Below are 16,910 nucleotides of genomic sequence, written 5' to 3' on the forward strand. Positions count from 1 at the left end.
CTTTTCAACAGGCCTTAGTATGAGTTTCATCCATTTCATATTTTAAACAAGATTAAAACCTTTTGTGAAAGCCAGATGAAATACTGTACGTCAGGGTATCAGCCCTGAGTCCATTCTGACAGACAGATGAGGTGAAGCAGGAGTCTTTGTAGACTATGATGGTTGCAGATGGCATTGTGAGTGAGAGTAGGGAGTAAATGGCTGAGAGCCTAGAGAGGTGGAGGTATGCTCTTGAGAGAAGAGGAAACAAAATCAGTTGAAGCAAGACAGAAGGAGAAGGAATGTGTGTGAATGAGAGGCAGACCGGTTTCATTTCATTTCACCAAGAAAGTTTTTCCTTCCCACTGTCACCAAGCTGGGGTCGTTTGATTGTTGAGATTTTCTCTCTGTTATTGTAGGGTCCTTACCTTACAATGTAAAGTACACTAAGGTAACCTTGTTGGGTTTTGATGTTATAAATAAAACTGAATTGAACTGAATTGAATTCAATCTATGGTCAGAGTAATTGTTGACTGAGTTGAATTTCTAAGGAAGCAGACTAATAAAACTGCAAAAATCAGGTTGAAAAAAGATGATATAGATAAACAGTTGACCAACCATTAATGGCTTTAAATATAATACAGCCATTTGAATTTTCATCCACTGCTAATGCACGTGTAGTTTGCCCCCTGGTTTAAAAATACAAATATAAATAAAATAAAATAATACAATGTTTCAAAGGGAGGAGACCTCCACCTTGAAAATATGCAGTGAACATAAAACTTTTCTCAGGTGTGTTTAATACTGTAAGAAATGCAAATTTCCAATGCAGAGAGGTAATGCAGAATAGGATTAGTGAGATAATATGATTAAAAAATCTGATAGATTGTGCTGGAAGGATTTAAACCCCTCAACAGAACAAACAGTACTTAGAAAAGAGAAAAGAATCAAAATGAAAGCTGGAAGAAATGCAGAACAAAGGCGAGTCATATAAGTGAGTGGTGTAAGTTTTGTTCTGGTAGAATATATAATGTATGGTAAAACTATTCTGTCCTTTTCTATTTTCCATTCTTTCCTTCTTTCTACCTCTCCTGCTGTCTCTTCTTCCAACCCTTGGCTGACAAGGAGGGGAAAACCAATTAACATCACTGTCACTAACCATCTATTATCCTCCTTCCTAATGGAAAATGACAAATTATGGAGTGTAATACGGGATGCTGTGAAGTGGTGTGTGTGTGTGTGTGTCTGTGCAGTCCATTCACCCTGAAAGTGGTTCTATAACTCAGAAACCTTCGTAGAAACTAAGTCCATGCAGTATGTGTGAATGTATTCTTCCGTAGACAGATAAATTCAACTGCATTCCTTTATTGTAAATACACACAGTAAAACAAGTTTCAATGTGCAACTTCTCCTTATAATAATCTACCTGTAAAGTGATAAAAGTAATGAGAAAATATGCATTCATTAGGAGACTGCAGAGCTGCTTTGGTTGGTACATTCTTTTTCTTTATCTGGCTTCATCATTGAAAAAGTTTCTTTGCTATACAAAGTCGTGGTCAAAAGTTTAAATACAGTCCTTATAGGCATGAATTTCATAGTAATTTGGGGCTTTTAATGATTTCTTTTGCATAATAATGACAATAATGATAAATGCTGATTTCTTTCAAGCATACATCTTTAAATAAACATTTTTTTTTGCAAAAGTTACAGGCTCAAATATATTAATACAGAAAATTGGGAGAGTGAAAGGAGCTTAATATAGATCTAAGAAGGTCTCTAAACTTGAAATTTCATCACTTCAAGAAACTGTATCTAAATACAAAGTATTTGGTATTTATCATTTTGCCAAGATCTGGAAGAGGACCCAGATTCTCACCCTCAAATGAGACCCTCAAGCCTGTTATGAAGTGGAAACTGCTAGAACACCAATGTCACCCTTAAAGAAAACAGACCCTCACTCCAAAATTGACACTTTCAAGTTTGACTGAAATTTGCACCATATGGTTATTGGAGAAAAGTACTAGAGAAAGATTTAGATATTAGCCAAAATTATAAGGTAGCTTAGAGGAGTAAATATTAAGTTTCCAAACCTATGAACACTGACCAACTGTTAAACATGGTAGTGGCATCATCACGCTCTGGGGCTGTTTTGCTTTGAGTGCTGCTTGTACATTGCAAGTACAAGTCGATGGAATAATGAAGAAGGAGGATTACCTCCAAGCTTCACTTCAACTTGAAACTTGGACCCTTGGGTTTTCAAACAGAACAATGATCCCAAACACATTAAAACTTGATAAAGGAGGCTGATATTAAAGTTCTAGAATGGCCTTCCCAAAGCCTCGACCCTAAGCCTGTTGAAATTTGTGAACTATTCTTTAAAGCTGGGTCTGTGCCAGAAAGCCAGCCAGTTTAAATAAACTTTACAAATTATGCCAAGAAGAGCTGGTCTAATATCTAGCCAGAGTTATGCCACAACCTTGGTGATATCTATCAAAGATCTGGTTGGGCTAAGTGATTTTAATCAAATATTAGTGAGGGTATATATTTGAGGGTTTTTTATGCTTTGTGGATGAGAGAAACTCCAAAATAAATCCAAACTTGCACACCCAATTCTTGTTTTTTTGTTTTTAAAATAATTAATGTACAATCGTTCCACCCTAGAAATCATTTAATGCCCCAAATTACTATGACATTCATTCTAATTAAAAGTGTATGGAAACTTCTGACCACAACTAGCAAACAAAGTTTTTTCTGTGATGAATACCTGAACAAGTGCATTTTTAAAATAGACTTTAGCAAACAAATTCTTAACTATACATATTGCATATTATTACTCTACCACACCACCACATGCAGTTTCATTGAACCTCTCCTTGATTAGCAGTTCTTGTTTTTTTATCTGTGACTTTAGGTGACCACTGGTGAGTTATTTATTTCCACATCCTGATATCTTGCAACTAGACTGTTCAGCACCAGAGGGATAAACTGAGTCAGTGTTCATTTCTATCTTTATAGAAAAATCTACCTCTATTGTACCTTCAGCACATTTTTGTGAACAGTGCTCTTCATCTTATGGATCGTGAACCTTGAGGCTGCCACCCCCGTCTTCCTTTCCAGCTGTTCTTGGAGTCTGAAGTCTTTTTTCTCCCATGTCTTTGGCGAGAACAGAAGATGCATTTTTTGTTTGTAGTTTTATAAATAAGCATGTGTTTTTCTATTTGCTGGTCCAGGTGTCCTTGTCCTTAGGTTAACTTAATGTAATTAATGTAATGTAAACGTGATTACATGTTGCTTTGACTGATGTGCCCTTCCTATACTTTCGCCCACACTTGTCTCAGTGCATTAAGTTTCAAATGCCACTTACTCACACATCCACTCGACAGCATCTTTACACCTACACATGCGCACATGTCATTAGCAGTGCTTATAATTAGTACACAGGCAGGTTTGTGGAGAGTAGAGAGCTTCAAAGACGTTATTTTCCTCTTTGATAATCACTGGTCTTCCATTTGTTCCTGTGATGGGAAGACATGAAAGAAGAGATGAAGGTGGAGCCCCAAAGCATTTTTCAGCATCATCATCATCATCAGATTCATGTCGAAAGGAGCTGTTCGGTCCTTTCAGTGCTGGGAAAATAGGCTATTTCTTTGTGTTGCTGCATTTATGCCTGAACAGAGAGGAAAAATAAATTACTGACAAGAGTGATAATGTGAGGTATTAAAGTACTTACTCAAAAGTATTTTCTTGATTGCTTTGTGCTTCTAAGTTTTCAGTTCCTCTATGCAATCAATCTCCAATATAACAACACTTAAACAGCCAAGTGTCATAATGGATAAATACTGCTGTGAAGTTTGCTTGAAAACTCTGCATTAAAGGACCAGGTAATACGCACATGAAACAAAACATAATGTGAATTTGTTCAAATCAGATCATCTATGAAGCTAACATAAATAAATAAATAAAATATCAAACTCTCCTGCCTCAATATGAATGCGTGCGTCTTTTTTTTTTTCCTCCAAGGGCCAAAATGACTTGACACTTTGGCATTTGCAGAAGGTTTGTAGACAAAAGTATCTGGTCTCCTTGGGGCTTGACCATGTGACGCATAAAAGATCACAGGGCCAAGGCAAATCAGGCTGTTGTCATGGAACTTTGCAGGTTAGGCAAAATGAATAGGTATCAAAAATAGCATTTCATCTGCCTCACTGACTGCATTTATATGATTATCTGTTTAACAACTGACAAAAGACATCTCACACTGCTGTTGCTGGGAACATCAAGAAATGCATATATTTCCAGTAATTTATTAGGAATAGGCCAATTTTTTTTCAGACATAGAGTAAATCCTGGTGGGATTCACAACATTAAAAATGCCTCTTAACCCCTCCTTTCTACCCCTTTGAGCTTATTCCCTTCATCTTACAGTCTTTCAGCCACCTCCTTGTCTCCAGCACTTTACCCCTGTGTGTTAAGAAATGTAATTAACCTTGTTTTAACCTATTATTCCACAGGCCCTTCCTCCTGTTCCTTAATATCCCTCAGCGATACCTTGAGCTTTTGATGCTGCTTGATGAGAAGATGGGGAAAAAAGTCAGAAATAACTCAAACAAACAAAAGCTGTGTGTTGAAAATTCCAAAATTGAACCAAGTTTTTAGATGGTGGCCAAATTCTTGGAATTTTTATCGGAAGGGAATTCTACATTCACTCTCATTGGGTGCTAGAAATTATCTGACACTGCTTTTTTATCAGGTTTGAAATCAGTAATAAGTACTGTTAAAATTAATGTTTTAATTCTAATCTTAAAATCAGAATCAAAACTAGTAAAATTTGTAATTTTCAACAAATTTTAGTCATGTTAATTCCAAACTGGCACACAATTATTAGTTTTCATGAATCAGTCGGTCTTGTTTCGAAGTACTTATTCAGTAGTTTGGAAGTTAAAGCAAAAACAAGCAATTATCTGCCTCTCAAAATACATTTTTCAGAGGTGTGTATGTGTTAAGTAAGAGCAGGATTATGAGTGGAGTGTGTAATTACACGGAATACAAAGCAGTGCATCCTGATGCATTCTAAAGTAGACCTTGCTAACAACCTGCTTTGTTTTTTTACCTATAAAATTATGCACCCACCAGGGCGTATAATTAGAAATCAATTAAACTCCATATCACACATCCAACTAAATTACTCAGAACAATTTTGCAGTGTATTATCGAAGTGTACAGCCCAAGGGTATAATATTGAGAGTTTTGGAGAAGATTGCAAAAAAGTGAAGTGTATTTAGAAGAGCCTTTGAGAACACTTATTTGCATATATTAAGCCCTATATAAATGAGAGTTTACAGTATTTCACTAAACCATTGTGGTTGTGCTGCCATACAGACGCATGTGAACGCACACACACACACTTTTTAATGCATGCTTAGTATAGTCATATTATGCGTCTGTCTATCTGCCATCATAGTAAAATGTGACCAACACCAACGTGGTGGTTTGTGTACTGTACTTTGGCTGGTACATGGATGCCTGTTTTATCAAGAAGATATTGCCAAACTGAAAGATACACTAAGGTGTGTGGAATTCAGAGTTTCAAGACCAGTTTGGTTTGAGCCATTAGCACTAAGTACTCAAGTGACACAGCATGCTGACATTGTGATGCTGCTTGTTTGATCCTCTCAAAATTGTCTCTGGATTCATTTCTTTTAACGCTGAAGCAGCTAATTACAAGATTACATTGCACAGACTCTTGGGCTGACAGAGTGAGCAGGTCATAAGTGTGAGTTGAAATTGATATGATGAAAAATGAGTCTGCAATGTGGTGTATGATCCAAAAAGACCAAGGACACCCGATTTTAATTTTAATAATGCAGCTTCATAGAATTCTTTCTGGGAACCCAAATAATACCCAAATTGGATGATTCTTGGCATCTTTCACCAAATTTGCTATATAGAAGCTCTGACTTATAATTTTGTCAGGTTTTACAAATAACTCATGTCATATGAATCTGTGAGACTTTTGAATTCATACATATATTAACTAAGCTACATTTATTTGTGAACTGGAGGTGGTTAATCTGATTTTCTTGTAGGAGAATGTAGTTTTACACAGACTTGCTGTTCACATGTAAAATCTTGTTATTCTACCAGTACTTTATATTTGGTGGCATGGGACTGTTCTGTGACCATCCAGCTGTTGTGTGCTTGGTCATACAAGGAAATTGTTGACTTGGGCATTGAAATCTGTCCATTCGCTGGTTCCTAGTGACGCTCTGGAATCCTAGAACTAACACTATGCTTAGTGAAGCTATGTTCTTAGACTTCAGACACCTTTATATCTTTTCTAGATCTAAAGAAGAAATACAGTCATGTCAAAAAAGACATTTTCAGGGGATTTTATGCAGTCCTGTGAAACACTAAAAAGAAGTTAAGAGCTAAACAAATGCACTTGACTAACTGATTATGAGCAAGTGTATAAAGAAGCCTTTATAAAGGCAGACGTTTTAGCAATTTGCTGGAGAGAACATGCAGTACAAATTCTCCCTGAGGTCAGACTGTGCAATGCTCAAGGAAACTGCTAAAAGCCTAACAGCTACATTTCAGCCTCTACAGGCCTCAGTCAGAAAGTTAAATCCTTGATGGTAAAGCTATAGTAGAGCACTTGAAAGGAGTCATGGTTGGTATTACAATCAATTTATTATGCATGCAGTGGCACACAGGACAGAAATCTCTTCATCTGTCCTCTTACTATTTCTCCATTCACTGTTTCCACCCACTCACCTCTCACCCTGCATATTAGCATTGTTTTTGATTGATCAATGACTTGGTGACGTTCATGAAAAGAAAAAGGGAACATAAGAGAAAAGGTGAGATGATAATCATAGTAAAATGTACGACTTTATATACCTACATGATGATTTCTGAACAGAGCTCATGATGTTACTACAGGTGACAGGTGTTGTGTGTACGCGTGTGTGTGTCTTGATATTAATTTTTTATTTTTATTTTATTCATTTCAACCCTTACATTAAACAACAGCTGCTGGATAGAAATACAAATTCATCTGCATTTTTATTTGACTAAGAGGGATGTCCTTCCAAGCTTCTTCCTTGCTCAATGAGATTTCTACCATAATGGTTATTTCTAAAAGCTGAGGAGAGGAGTGCTCATTCACTGAAGTTCATAATGGCCCTTCTCTAGCCGTGCAGAATAGGATGAGTTTTTGGGGATTGCTTATTCTCTCTGCCCAGACTTTTGCATTGAACTCTTTTACCCTCCAACATTTTTTGGAGAATCATGAGTCACTGACACCTTTTAAAAGGAACAGATATAAAGACGCTGAGTGCAGACAGAGGAGGAGTGGCACTTTCTGAAGAAGTGGGTATGCTCTGAACTCAAACCATGAATATTTTTGTTTTAGGCAGACCATCCAGGAAAGGATAAGTGTCCAGTGTTATAAACAGTGACACATAAGACTGCTCTTTCATTAAGTTCAATCAAGTTCCTCCAGTGAGGACATTTGTTGCATATTTTGCTCTCAGTATATGAAAATTGGACCATTCTCTCACCATGCAAGTCTGTGGACCATTTTTTTCTTTTATAAGCTTTCTCTTTGTAGACCTGATTTGAAAATCACAGTATAACCATGGGTATGTCACAATTATAAGATTAAAAACATTAGGAAATTGTATTAGTCCTATAATGTCAACACCTGGCATATGTAGGTAATTTATATTTTTATAATTTATGAAGTCCAGCCCTTAAAAAGCGCTTTCAATGTATTTTGAAGTTTTAGCTAAGGAGGACAACTGGGTGGCTAACAGCATTGATTTACCTAGATTGTTTGTCAGAGTTCACACTGATAATCAAATAAAAATGCATACATTCATGCTGTTATTTAAAGTAAACCAAAAGTATGGGTAGGCAGCAGAGAATATTTCTTTTTCATTGCATTGCCAAGTTGTGACCCACCGTCTCTTCTGCTTGGTTTATCCTGATAGTCATACACTGGTCCAGTCACTAGTCCTTATGGCTAAATCCAACCAACAAGCCGGTCAGAGGCGTTGGGTTCTTCATGTGCATCAGATGGAATAAAGGTATATGTAATTCCTGGATATGTATGTCATCTAATACTGAGTGTAGACATGCAAAAAAGCTGTGCAAGCACATATAGACAAGCACACAGTGCGATTAAAATGTAAAGTAATGGAAAGTCAAGCAGACAATTATCTTATTTTAGCTTATATTAATTGTTTATTTCCCTTTTCCTATTCCCTTACACATATGCCTTTGTTACTGTCTCTGTAATACAAAAAAATGAATAAACTAAAAATATAAGAAGTTATTGATTGCCTTAAATCTGTCACTTGGATTATTATTACTTCAAAATGGCTCTTCTGCTTTATGCTGGGGCTAATGTAGCCAAGAGCCAGCTACCTAAAACAAACAAACAAACAAACAAACAAACAAACAAAAAAATCCTTGCAGCCATAAACACATATTCAGCGTTAACCATTTGAACTGCAAAAGTTATTGACTACTCTAAATTATTCACCCATGAAACACCAACATTTATTTAAATACACATTTAAAAAAATAAAGAACTTATGTGATAAATCATTTAAAAGTAATGTCTTTAATGATTTGAAAGAAAAAAACATACTAATCAAAACGTGCAGTCAGCAAAAAAGGAAGAGACAAAACAACTTTTGCTGGAATTAATAGATGTTATGCTGAAATCCAATATTCTTCTATTACATCTAAGATAAGACAGGAAACAACCAACATCGCTACTGTCAAATGCATTTGCTTATTGATTTACTCTGATGAGAAAACTCTATACATGAACCTGTGATATAAAAACTACCACACTATGAGACTTGATTTGTCATGTACTCTGTGCAGGTAGGAATGGTGAACCCCAAAGTGCAGACTAACGGAGGTGAAAAAGGTGAACTCAAAATGCAGTTTTAATACTGAACACAAGGAAAACTAACTAAACTGAAGAATACAAATAAACAAAGGCAGGCAGATGGAACACACAGTGAGGTATGATGCAAATCACAACATAGAGCAAGAAAAACACAGGGTTTAAATACACAGAGGGAGCAAACAGGGAATGGGGGACAGGAGGGAAACACAGCTGGGACAAATCAGGCCTAACAAGACAAGGGAAGCAAATTAGAAACACTGACATGAGACACAGACTTTCAAAGTAAAACAGGAAACATAACACAGAGACACGGACTTGACGAGCAGACAGGGGGAGACAGAGCAACTATGGAACACAGACAGAAACCAGAAGACTAAAAACTCTAACATTGAACCCAAAAGACTAGAAATGATAAATAATAACAAAATCAAAGTTAAATAATCATACAAAACTTCAAAACTCTGGGTCAACGACCCAGGTATTCTAACATGATTAGCCTAACACATTCTGTTTGCAGGAGAAGCTTAATGTTCATCAGTGTAAGTGTAGTGTAGTGTACTTTAGTGTTGTAAGATAATTAGTGTTTAGTCTTTGAATTTTATTTGCTAGTATCAGGGTAGCAATGGTTCTAATCATATATAAACTCTGTGGTATAAAACAGTCTTGAGTAACTGCTACTGGTGCTAACTATCTTCGGTTGCTTACTCTTGGCTTTGTGCAGGTATATGTTGGTAACTGCACTTCATAAAACCAGTTCTGTGTTTGTGTGCTTTGGTGTCTCTGTGGATGTGTTAAAAGCTTATCAAAGGAGAGGTGGTTTGTGTTGCCTCAACAGGAAGTTGTAAATTTTGTTGTAGTCACCTGTTTTATATCGGCAAAAATTGAGAAGTTCTATGAAACTTTAACAACAGACTATATATTTTTTGCTGAACCAAAGTACAGCTTGTGGCTTTGCAGAGCAATGCCACACTGAAACTGGTCTAGTTCTCATAGGAAAAATTAGATATGAATATAAATAGTCAGTCTGTTGAGAAGGTGAAATTGAGGTAGTCTTTTATGTGATTTAATAGCAAGATGGAACAAACAAAGGTTCAGGCTCCAGAAGATCTGTCCATGTGTTCACAAGATTTTTTTGAAAAGGATGTGGAAAAATACTTTCCCATTTTGACTGTGTAGCAACACCTTTAGAATGGCCTAAATATGCTTGAACATCATTGTTGCTATGTGTCCAGGAAAAGAACACCCCAACAAGGCTGTTAAAACAGCCATTTGAATTCTTACTGAGGAATTTAGAAATTATGTTCCTGTGGCGGTTGATAAAGTAGCTCTCAGTGACAAACATGAAACTAAAAGCTATGTTTTCTCTCGTACTGTATTCTAAAACTAGCCAGAAAGGTTCTGTTTCTTCAAGGTCAATTATAAAAGCTCTGAATGCTAGCAGTGGCAACTCTGAATGATCTGTTTTTATGGTAAAAAGCCAGGTGATTTCATAGCTGACTGTAATGCTTTTAATAAGAAACAAAATACTGCTAAGTCTGTGGGATTGATGGCTCCAGTGCAATGTCAGACACCCATGGTAGAATGTAGTTTCATTTATTCACCTTAGGCTATCTCTGTTAACATAATGACTGATCTAGTGCAGGAAAAACTAGCCTCAGGTCAAGTGCTGGTGAAGGTGCTTTCAGAGGCACCTCAAAAAGGAATGCCTCCATGGCTAAGTAAAATTTCAGTATGGACCTAAGACAAGTAATTAAAGCCATGCAGCAACATATTAAAGACTAACCTTGTGTTGTGGATGAAGTTATTTTCACAATCAAGCCTCCATCACCATGGCAAGATCAAAAAGATGGTCTTGTGTAGGGATGGGTATTGTTTAGGTTTTATCCGATACCGGTGCCAAACCGGTACTTTTGAAACGGTGCCGGTGCTTAAACGGTGCTCGAACCGGTGCTTAAAGAATGGAGAACACAAACTTTGTCCACAAACCTCTTATGTTTTTATTTGTAGCAGTCTCTTTTTTTCTGCAAAATGATAACCAAATTAGCCTTTTCTGTTGATACAACATACCTCCTTTGGTTGGAACCAGTGCTTAAACAATGCAAAACACAAACTTTGTCCTAAAACCTCTCATGTTTAGCTCATGTTTGGGGTGAGGATGATCATGAGAAAGGTGGTCGATCAGACTAAAAGCACACAAGAGGAGCTTGGTAATGATCTTAAGGCAGCTGGGACCACAAACACTAAGAACACCTTCTGTAAAACAACGCTGTGATGGACTGAAGCGCCTGTTTGTCAGTGAACTTTTAAATTATTTAGCGAAGTTATTTTGGTCAAATGAAACCGAAATCAAGCTTTTTGGCATCAACTTAAGCAGCCCTTTTGGAGAAAGAGAAATGGTGAGTATGAGCTAAAAAATACCAACCCCACGGTTAAGCACGGAGGTGGAAACATTATTCTTTGGTGCTGTCTCCAGACATCAGTCCAATAAAATAAATAAATAAAAATCTGTGGAGGGAGATGAGACCTGGAGGCTTCACAGAGATTTTATAAAGAGGCGATCAAATAATTATTTGCCTCACTATATTTAGTGAGACAAATTTATTTATTTCCTAAATCCAATAGAGCTCTTTTGGGACAATGTCATGTCAGAAAGGACCAAAAACTATCAGGAATTAAAGCAGTTATGTAGCCAAAACCAATACTAACTATCAAGGTATAACTAATGAAGTGGCTGGTGAGAGTACATACTCATAATTTTCTCACATTTTATAGGTCAAGTCATATAAAGAAACCTGGGGTGTATTTTGCAGTCTTAACAGAAGCTGCTTTTGTACATTAGCACTTCAGAGGATTTAGGCACTGCACAACTGTTTTTTAGTGAAGTTGCAGCTTTAACCAGCAGCTTCTTTTCAAACTTCTCCCCGGGAGCCAAATTTCAGCCCTCCCTTACTCTCATCTTACGTCTAAACCCAGCAGCTTGTGATTGTAGCACGTCACGGAACCTTCGCCGGATACGTACCGTGGACTATTATACGGAAATGCTCACTATTGTCCGTAGGATGCAAAGCCACTATTGATCTCAGTCTGCCTATTGCTCCTGCACCCTCCCTCTCCCCCTCGCTCCCCATCACAGACACACACATACACTCACACACTCACTCACGCTTCCTACCTCCCATCAGCATCCCTGGGCTTTCTTGGACTGCAGCAGAGAAACCGCTGCATCGAAGAAGACAAGAGGAGAAAAAAAATAGAAAAAAGAAAAAAGAAAGAAAGAATTAATCTAGGCTCGTTGTTCACTACCTCCGTGGCCGTGTAGAGACGCAAATCAAGGAACGGACACTTCAGAGTCTTCAAGTTCGGTTCGATGCACTAGAAATTGTAAGCATTTATTTATTTGTCTCACTGAATATCAGCAACTATAAGTTCATCTCCTCCATCACCCACGCTTTAGTCTGGATAACTGTCATTAAATGCAACGGTAAGAGGAAATTTCGTATTCACCTGCTGCTTAAAAAAATTGCAGTAGAAAAAATAAAATGCTCCGCGCTCATGATTGACGGGAAAGTTGGGCAACTTTCGAAGTCGCCCAGCGCGAGCATCTTAAGCTGTGCTTAGAATTAGAAATCCACACCACAGAACTGTGTTTGATCAGAGTAGCTCCTCATTTTCTTGATGATCAGAGCAGATTCTGAGGCGTGTGCCAGCTTTTGCCTGCTGCCAAAGTTTTATTGATTATTATTATTATTTTTAAATATCTTTTTATGTCTAGTCTTTTTTCATCGTGGAGCAATGCTGCGACTTTTTGCTATGCGTGTGTGTGTCCATGGAAAGGGTGATGGGGTAGGGGGTGCTACCATCCTGACGCGATCATTGGTCATAGAAAAAGCGAGTCGGTGCACGCACGGCGAGGCAACCCCGAGCTTCCCCCTCCGCTTAGCGCGCACGAGCAGCCGGAGTGAAATCTGCAGTAAGATGCGCACAGAGAGAGAGAGAGGACGAAGGGGGGAGATAGGTTCATCCATTAATCAGGAGTCAGTGCTCGATGCGGTGTGAGGAGAGCAATCTAACTGTACAGCGTAGTGCGACGTCGTCTCGCAAGGGAGCATTGAAAGGACTGCCCGAAATCTAATTATGGGACGTCACTTGCGTCAGAGGGCCGCGCGGTGATTGATGTTCCTTCCCGCTCGTGCTCTGCGCTATACTCACCCGGTGGCGCCGCCGCGCAGAAGCCGCAGTAGTAAAAACGCTGCAAGTGGAACAAAGAGGAAAGTGACAGATGAGTTTTGCATAAAGCTTTCCCAAACTCCCCCATTCATCCTTGTGGAAATTTTGACCAGGTGTTCGCTTCGAGGCAGTTCTCTTGACCGGATAAATGTTCCATTTGAATAGATATTTGTCAAACACCCAAGTCAGTAAATTGATGTTTGCCTTAGGCCCGTGTGCCTCCGTGTTTGGTTTAGCACGCGAGATGGCAATGAAAACATCCATTCATCTATTCACATTAGTCGTTTTCACTTCTTTGTTAATCTCAATTTTCATCTCTGTTTGAGGACAGTACGCACAAAGGAGGGTTTGGCTACCATGTCTGCGGCACACGTCACACAGATGGTGGGGGCAGAAAGTCAGGATACAATCTGTCAGGCGGTCACCAGCCTGTAGAGAGCAGGGCAGGTAACATCAAGCGATTCATATGTGGACATAAGTGAAGAATTTCTCCCTCAATCCATTGTGTGCAGTTATTTAGTAGCACTTTATGACTATGTCTTCTTTTAACTGGATTCAGTGTTCAGTATGCCAACAAAGGTGGGAGAGTCCTTTGTAAAATTCACTTCATTTGCTGAGATCAGCAATGTGAAGCCACCTTCATGTCTAATGCTTCAGCAGCTCATTGTTTTACTGTGTGGAGGCTAATTGAAATCATAATGAGTTAAAATGTTTCCACCTGACCAAATGTTTTCTAGTATCCCTGGTCTAATTAATGTGTCACGTATAGGACAATGAATTTGTTTCATATAGGACAAGAAGGTACAACAGCAAGATACCAGGAAGAACTGGAGTGACTATAGAGATCTGACTTTATTCAGAAGCTGAGCTGAACAAACACACTCACACCCGGTCTGTTGCTTTGAACTTCACTGGCTTGTTGAAAGTGAATATTTAAGTTGGAAATTTTTTCTGAGAGGCACTGTGCAATTTGCTGAGAACAAAATGATGCAACAGCAGTCATCATCCACCCACTGAGGGCTGGATTCAAAAATCCCACTAAAAAGTTAAGGGATGTTCCAGTGTCCCCTTTTTGAGCAGCATAAGGAGAGAGACAAACAAATACAAAGGGGTGGATTCTGACATGTTGACAAAGCCTAAAAATACAGAAAGTTCAACTGAGCATTGCACTGATCATGACAACAGACACACACGATTCAAACTTCTACAGAGGGACCTCTACAGCAGCTGGCCAAGCTCCAGCAGTCAGTAAACCTTCACAACTGTCAACTGGCCTTTTGGGATTCTGATCAAAGGAGTCAAGTGGGGTTTGCTTGTAAGTTTTTAGTTATTTCCACTCCCTCTGTGTTCTGTGGCAAATACTCATTTGTGGCCTCTAAAATTTGCTATGTAGTGGTTTGATCACACTGCATCTTTTGTGTCAATTTTAGGGAAAACTACAACGGAGAGATATCCCTCTAACGTTCTATTAGAAAACAACCAGGTGTTTAATGTACACATAGATAAGAGGTGTGCAAGAACAGGGCGTAATGTTTCATAATTTTCTGAGATCAATAGGGATCGAAACGTTTTATACCTTCTTCTTTTTTTGCTTTGGCGACAGTTGTGAGGTTTCCTTCAGGCTTTGCTAAGCTTCATACACCTTTCATGCAATACAGTTACAGTACTGTTAATGCTGGTAAAGTATGTAGTTTTTAGATGTCTCAGTGAGTCAGGAAAATGTTACTGAGTGCAGAAAATAGAACAGTCTTCTATAGAAAGCACATTCTCTTGTTACATTTTTGTCCTGCTAATTTTAATAATATTCAGGAGAATTACCAACTCTGATCAGTGCTTTAAAATTGTTACTCTCTGTCTCCTACAGGCAGCAAATCCAAATTCAAGGCTTACTTTACCTACCCATCGTACCACTATAAAAGTACTCATATTGCATGTCTACATGTGGAACCACCTGGGAGGTTCTGAAGTATTTCTGTCAAAATTTAAACTTCTCTTGTGTAGCATCTGCAGAGCTTGGCATGCAATTTTATTCACATGATGTGCATGAACAAATGTTCACTGCAGCCATCTGTGGGCACCGTAGAGAGCCTGTAGGGCTTTGCACATACCGCTTACACTCACATATTGTCAACCAGCATGTCGCATGCACTTACTGGATCTTATGCTCCTGAGTTGCAAGCTTTGTGTTGCTGATTTTGATATTATCAACATTGAATTATAGCTTCAAATTGAATAATATACTGCTGAAAATTGCTTCTTCCTTTTACCTTGTGTCATAAGAATATGTCTTACTGAGTCTGATAGCAAGCACCTCCGAAGTGGACCTGTGTGTGCTTGCAGGCATCTAGTGTTTTCGTGTGTGTGTTTGCCAGTGATTAATGAATGTTGCTGGATGGCGTCAGCGGGCCATGACAGCTCGACTGCAAGGAAATCATTTCTTCACCCTCCGCGGACTGCTGATTCAGAACTTGCAGGAATTTTGCTGATTGCTAAAATCACAACATGAGAGTTGTTGTAATAATAACCCCAATAACTGCGTCACAGCAGAAGGCATGGGGAGTCGCCATCAGAAAGAAAATAGAAGTGGCCATAAGCAATATTAGCTGTTTATTGGAGGAAATGCCAAGGTTGTTGGTTGAAGTGTGGCGACTTATTGTATAACCATGGGTAATTTCTGACATCAGCAATATGTGTATGTGAGGAAATGGATTAAAGATTGCTTCAAAAAGAGACTGGACATTTGGACTGGACTTTTAAGAATTATCTCTGTAGCTCAAACTATATTGAAAGACTTCTAAATGTCAGCATTAATGGCCATTTGCATAAGGAGGAGAACGGTTAGCCTATCATGAATAATGAAATGTCAACAGAAGAGGCATATCTTTCATATTCTGCATTACCATCAAGATGATGACTTTGAAATTCTTGGCGCACTTGGATAAGCGAGATGAGAGATGGAAGAGGGAAGAGGGAAAGAGAGGGAGAAAAAAGGAGGAGGTGAAGAGAGATTGAGAACCAGAGCGAAAGGAAAGTAGAGATTCGCATGGAGACCGGGGAGTACACGCAGACCCAGGTGTCTGTTATACAAAATTATTCATTTCCCTCTTTTATAAAAAGTTCTCTGAGCATTGCTGGACAGTTAGTTGATTGGCTATTTTCTTCTTGACCATTTGGTGCGGAAACTCTCAGAGCATATCATGAGGTTTATCACACATTTCGACCTTTAGTCAGAGGCATCAAGTGCTCAGTTTGGAGGAGCAGTGTGGTTAAAAATGAGGGGAAGTTTGGAAGGAGGAATGTGCTTCTGTACTCACAGTGGTATGCTGAATGGAAGCTCTTTTGTGCATTATAAAAGCACAGAATGTCCTAGTTGACCAATAATGTTTGATGTATACTGTAAATCCGAGTGTTACTATGAGGTCCTTCACTATATAGTATCTTGTTTGATTTATATAGGGCTCTTATATAAATAACTAAATATGTAGTTAGTTATTAAACAGGATGCTAAGGTCTGACAAGATAATCTAAATAATCTGTTTCAAACCACATTGTGATCTGCCCTTAGATATTTCTAGTTATAGCTAAAGTAGTTTTGTTATTTTAAAATACACCCTGCATCTACTACTTCAGTAGCTAGGTACATTAGTTTAGCTTGCCACCATCTTTTACCTCAGAAGTCAAATGTTGGAGCTGGGAACAACGTCAAGCCCGAGTTAGCTGTGTTCCAATAATAATAGTAAGAAAAAAAGCCAATGTTTTGTTTTGCTTGCATTACCAA

The 16,910-nt window shown here is 38.3% G+C and overlaps 1 protein-coding gene across 2 annotated transcripts in view; it reads left to right on the forward strand.

The window, feature by feature from the left end:
• Positions 1 to 12,083: 12,083 nt before the first annotated feature.
• Positions 12,084 to 16,910, forward strand: part of LOC134631984 (synaptic vesicle glycoprotein 2C-like) — a 65,761-nt gene continuing 60,934 nt past the window's right edge. The window contains exon 1 of one of the 2 annotated variants that reach the window (XM_063480559.1): positions 12,084 to 12,286. The gene's annotated coding sequence lies outside the window, so the exon portion shown is untranslated. Of the gene's footprint in view, positions 12,287 to 13,556; positions 13,580 to 16,910 lie in introns of those variants that run through there. The other variant, XM_063480560.1, reaches the window with a different exon arrangement.

This window comes from Pelmatolapia mariae, linkage group LG7 (assembly GCF_036321145.2).
Source record: "Pelmatolapia mariae isolate MD_Pm_ZW linkage group LG7, Pm_UMD_F_2, whole genome shotgun sequence".
NCBI classification, from domain to species: Eukaryota; Metazoa; Chordata; class Actinopteri; order Cichliformes; family Cichlidae; genus Pelmatolapia; species Pelmatolapia mariae.